Below are 6000 nucleotides of genomic sequence, written 5' to 3'. Positions count from 1 at the left end.
CCATGGCTAGAACTCTCCCGGTATTATCAGTTGTTGACTTCTTGGGGCAGTTCCTTTTAAAGTGTCCAACCTCTCCACAGTTATAGCAGGCTTGACCAACGCCTGCTCCAGATGATTGATTGGTCGATTGGGCCGGAGCTTTGCAGAATGGGACCATGTGTCCCTTTTTACCATAATTGGTACAAGATAGTTCTCGATAGGGGCCGGGGTTGTGGTGATATTTGCACTTGTCACACAGAGGAAGATTACCAGCATACCTGCTGGTAGGAGTTGGAGTTGTGGATCCCACAACAGAAGCAGCAGCAACGGGGGTAGTAGCAGCATGGACTGCTACAGTCTGCTGTTTCTTGGAAGATCCTTGGGAAGATTGACCCTTCTTCTTCTTCCAAAACTTTCTCTTCTCACCACTCCTTTGATTCGGCTCAGGAGTGGTAGTGGTTTCCTCAACATCATCGTTATGATCAATCAAGGTCTAGGCTAAACTCTTGGCACTGTCATAGGTATCCGGACGTGCAGCTAAAACATTTCCCTTTGTTGGCTGGGTCAGCCCCCGGATGAACCTTTCTATCTTTTTACTTTCAGGAGTGACCAATCCTGGGCAGAGAAGTGCGAGGTCATTGAATCGAGAAGTGTATGCAGCAGTATCGGAACCCTTCATCTTCAGGTTCTAGAGCTCGTGCTCTAGTTTCTGCATTTCACCTCGGGGACAATATTCGGCTATCAGGAGTTCTTTCATGGATTCCTCGCCCATGGCGCTGGCTACGGGTAGGGTCAGAGATTTGAATCAGCCATTCCACCAAGTCAAGGCTTTATCAATGAAGGTACAGGCTGCGAACTTAACCTTATCAGATTCCGCACAGGCATAGATTTCAAAGATGGATTCGATTTTCTCGAACCATCGGGATAAGGAAATGACACCTCCAGTACCATTGAAGGATGTTGGTTTCACATTCATGAAGTCCTTATAGGAACCCTCCTTTCGGTGTCCCTGATTATTTTCTTGGTTTTGGGGCTGAGGACCACCTCATGAGCTACCGGGGTTCATTTGCAACATTGCTGCTACCATTGCGGCAGTCAGAATTTTGTCTGAAGCGATGCAAGATCAAATTGAGGAGGAGGTGGTGGCGTAGGAGGATTGTTTTTGGTCTTTGAGCTGGGTCTCTTTCTGGGAAGCATCTTGATCTAATAAGATCAGGAAAGAGATGATGATAAGTCCTCCAAATTGAATCGATGGATATGACAGTTATTTATCCCGAATAAGCGATAAAGCAGGAAAGAGTTATCAAAACAGATAATTTATCGCCAAGGAATGATCAGGGAACATCTCTTGAATGGGGATTTATACTAAGGATTGGCTCGAGAAATACTCCCATAGTATTTCATGGTTCGCTACGACTCTGGTTCGATGTTTGTGGTATTAGGGTAAGTTTTAGGCATGCTGCATACCACAGTCACTCCCAAGCACATGTTGGCCATGTCTCGAATGAATATAGTTGTCCAGGCTATATAGATCCTAGACACGACTACATAACTGCCCAGGTTTAACCGTAGAACACAAAACCCATTTACTTATGTTTTGTAGTTACGGATCTCGAGGGTAAGGTATACTTGTATACTTTTTGAAAATACTTATATTTTGAAGTATACTTTTAGTTCAGAGCACTTAGGCCCCTTAGTGTTTATAGTTTTATACCATGTAATGTTTGGTATACTTTATTCACTATAAACAAGGTCTCTGATACCAATCTGTCACACCCCGAAAATCGAAGGCGAAAACATTTTCGGGGTTGACTCCACGTTGTGTATCAAATCCAATGCACATAGTAAGTAAAGTAAAACAACCATTACATTACATATAGAAAAGTTTACATTTGTTTCAAAAGTAAAGTTATACAAGTGATACATAGTATATATGAACAAAATGAAACGGATCTTCTGAGCGCTTCGTCATCGAACAAAAGGATCTTCGGGTACCTGTCTAACGCTGACCTGAGAATACAAGCGGTTTGTAAATCAGCATAACGCTGGTGAGTTCATAAGCGGTTTTGTTTTGTGAAAAATGTACAAGTTTCCTTTCCGTTACTGAAAATGTTACACACAACAATATAATCCCATATTTTCTTAATAAGATTGGTTATGGAATTCTCAAAATGTAATGTAAGGTTGTACATTGAAAACATGTTTACTCTTGTGAATGTAAAGTTATCTGGTTTGTTACACTTTTCTAGTTATGGACAATGTTCCCCAAGAAAATCCCATATTTTCCTAAATGTTGGTTACCAATGTGAAGATGTATACTGAAAACCTGGTTATCTTGTGAAATGTATTAGTTTTAACACGTATATAAAACTAATATTTACAAAGTAAATTAATTACTTTATTCATTATTACTATTAAGTAAATTTCTGTTATCCTAATTGCGAGTCCCATAACCATACAATAGACTAAATATGGAAATAAGTAGTCCACATCACCTTATGACTTTCATCACCCTTGAACCATTTCGGTTTGGCTGTAGCTAGCAGCTAGGTGTGGGGTAGTTAGCCCCATATAGATCTATACACTCAAGTCACGCTCCCTATCTAACAGATTCTGGTTACGGTTGTGGTCCTCCACTCGCGTATCTCTATGGAGTGTTCACCAAGGACGTGTCTCTAATTATATAGGACTAACAAATTTACTAGTAATAATACAATAATCATCCACTCGCGTATCTCTGTGGAGTGTTACCGAGGACAAAATAGTGTACAAAATCTTATGTAAAGGTTCTAATGTCATGCTTTTAACTGATAAAAATGTGGAAAACCATTTGTGAAATAATAAACATAACAGCTTATAACTAATATCACAAATAATGTATATGATTATCCTGCAAGTTTCAAACGGTTATCTACTATGATTATTAGTGTCAAAAGCATATGAATTATGAAACACAAACATGTAAAACAAGTTTTTATGTACAATTATCCATTATACTTTGCTTGTATTCCCCCCTGAAAACAGTGAAAAACAGTGAAAAAGGGTAGGGGTATGAACTCACCAAACGAGAAGGCGCAACTGTTTCAGACACTAAACGTTGGTTCGGGGCTTGTTAAGGTTGGAATAGTGTCTAAGGCTGCAACTATATTAGGCAAGTATTTGATCCGGTAGTGCATGGTCCTTTTGGGTTGGCTTCACCATAGCAACTTGATGGATGATTTGTTAAGAGAGAGTAAATATTATAAGGAATAATATATATGGTTATTTGATTAATATAAGTCATAGATTAATTGGAATTAATTTGGTGACTTAAAGAGATTAATTAAATAAGAGGGTATAAACTGTCAATTGTTTGATAGTTACACTTTAGACTATAAATCCTTATCCAAGATAGGATGGACGATTTCTAGGGCTTGGATAAGCCAAAATCGTCCATTGGGTTATCAACGAAAGGATATGGATCAACTTAAAGTCTAAGTAATCCAATTAGGGTTAAAGCTGTAATCCTTAAGGAGTCTACAAGTATAAATAGACCCTAGGGGTGAGGGAATTCGACACACCATCTAAAGTAGAGATACTCTGGCCGAATTCCTCCCCTCTCCTCTCTCCTAAATCATCCTTCTTGCTATTGGTGTTTGTAAGCCATTAGAGGAGTGACATTTGTGACTCGAGAAGCTCCAAGACAACAAGATCAACAAGGAATTCAAAGGTATGGTTCTAGATCTATTTCAATGTTGTTATTTAACCTAATTAGCCATTAGAAGTCTTGGATTCAAATCATGTTTAATTAGAAAGCCTAGATCCGAGCATTAGGGTTTTGCATGCGCACATAGGAAAGTTCTTATGGCTAAAACCCATCAGAGGTATCAGAGCCTAGCTTGGTTTTCTTTAAATTGTTGCTTGATTAACTGAAACAAACCTGCAAAAAATTCGATTTTTTGGTTTCTGAGTCATGGACTCAGCGAGTTCCAAAGTGGACTCGGCGAGTTCCTTTGTGTACTCGGCGAGTCCGGGCGTCAGGATTAGGAAAAACCGGGATTTTTTCATGTTTATTTTATGGAAACTTACCTTAATCATATTAGATCAACACTAATCTGATTTTTTTATATATATAACTATAATCTTGATCTAATTAAAGATATTTATCATCTAATAAAATATTTAATTTCCTTATATCATAATTGATTAATTATTTTGATAATTATCTTAAAAGAAATCTTGGATAAATCAAATAAAGATAATTAGGATATTAATTGTTAATTGGAATTATTTGTTATTTGATCCTCCATGTTTTAAATGTTTAAAACATGCCCTCAAGTTTGAAATTTATATTTGTGATTAAAAGGTTTTAATTTAGACAACTTAAATTTCAAACCCTATGTTTTAAAAGGTTAAAAACACAACCTTATACTAATATGATATTACTAGAATAATATATATATGTATAACTAAATGCTAGTCTTACCGTTAGTAGGCCTCATTCACGAAGCCAATCTATAAGGTGGGTATAAGGTTGCGGCCTATAAAATGGCGTTTAATGGGTGTACACTCACACCCACCGCTTGCTTGATTGGTGGAGGTCGTTAGCCGAACGGGTAGGATAGGGCAACCTCATCCTCTCATTAAAAGTATAATAAGAAATACAAAGTAACTACACGTTTTAAAAATTTCCCAATCTTAGTTACTTTAGGAAAAGGGAATTGATGCAATCCCATGAAATTACACTTTGCACCCTTGCTAAGAAGTTAGTGGAGCGTGTGTGGTTTACCGGCACACTAATTGGTTCTAAGCAAAGGTGGAAAATGGTGATTCATTGTTTATCATAGTTCGATGGAGCGTGTGTGGTTTACCGGCACATCGAATAGGTGATCGTTACAATGAAGGCACCATGTGAATTTGCATAGTAATTCACACCCGCTTTGTGATCCTCGGCATCCCAGTCACAAACAAGAGGGGCATATCGAGATTTAAACATGCCATTGAATAGTTTCAATGAATCTCATCCGAACCTAGGAATTCTCAATACACTTAGGACTAATAGTCTAGGTTTTGTAATGGAGAATTAGTGAATCGTCATTCACTTACCTTCAATTTATTTTCATGTTGGATTACGGCATCCCTTTTCTAATATGTAAATGTTATTTTTGGATCCTAACCCTAATTTTTCTTATTGGGTGATAATTAGGGATTCTTATTTTAATCTATCTTTGTATTTTCTATAGATGTTGAACACAAACAACGCTTCTGCGAGTTCTTTCACGTTGATGAGCCTTTGCCAAAAGGTCACCTTCGATGGAACGAACTTTAGCGAATGGATAAGATACATTCGCACCATTGCTCGCTATGAGGATAAGGAGTATGTCCTCGATGAAAAGCTTGAGAAGATCAACCCCAAAATCGCTACTCCGGCCGAAATCACTGCTTTTGAGACTCATGAGTGCGATGCAACGAAGGTACATTGCATCATGATTGCCACCATGAACTCCGAATTCCAAAAGTCCTACGAGGACATGTATCCATACGAGATGCATCAAGACTTATTGGAGAGATACCACCAAAACGCGAGACAAGAGCGTTATGAGATTTTCACTAACATGATCTCTGCTAAGATGGGTCATGGAGAATCTCTTACCGTGCACCTGCAAAAGATGCAAAGGTATGTCGATCGCCTTCGCAAGTAAAATGTTGACTTTGGGGAAGACATGGTGATCGACATGGTGCTTCACTCTTTGCCTCCGATGTACAACCAATTTAGGATGACCTACCACATGAACAAAGAGGAGGTCACCCTAAGCAAACTCCAAGGTCTTTTGAGAGTCGCTGAGAGCAACTTCAAAGACAAGTCTGTTGCACCTACTTCCAATCCGTCTGCTGCTCCTGTCTTGGCAATTGGTCAAGGAAAGGGAAAGAAGAGGAAGGCTTCATCAAAGAACTATCGCAAGTTTAAAGCCCGAGATAGTGCCTCTTCTAGTGGGACCAAAGTTGATCCCTCTAAGCCCTATCCTAACCCGAAGGAGGCAG

This window comes from Lactuca saligna, chromosome 1 (genome assembly GCF_052625555.1).
Source record: "Lactuca saligna cultivar CGN05327 chromosome 1, ASM5262555v1, whole genome shotgun sequence".
Lineage (NCBI taxonomy): Eukaryota > Viridiplantae > Streptophyta > Magnoliopsida > Asterales > Asteraceae > Lactuca > Lactuca saligna.
The sequence above is the reverse complement of the archived record's forward strand: the minus strand, read 5'-3'. Positions refer to the sequence as shown.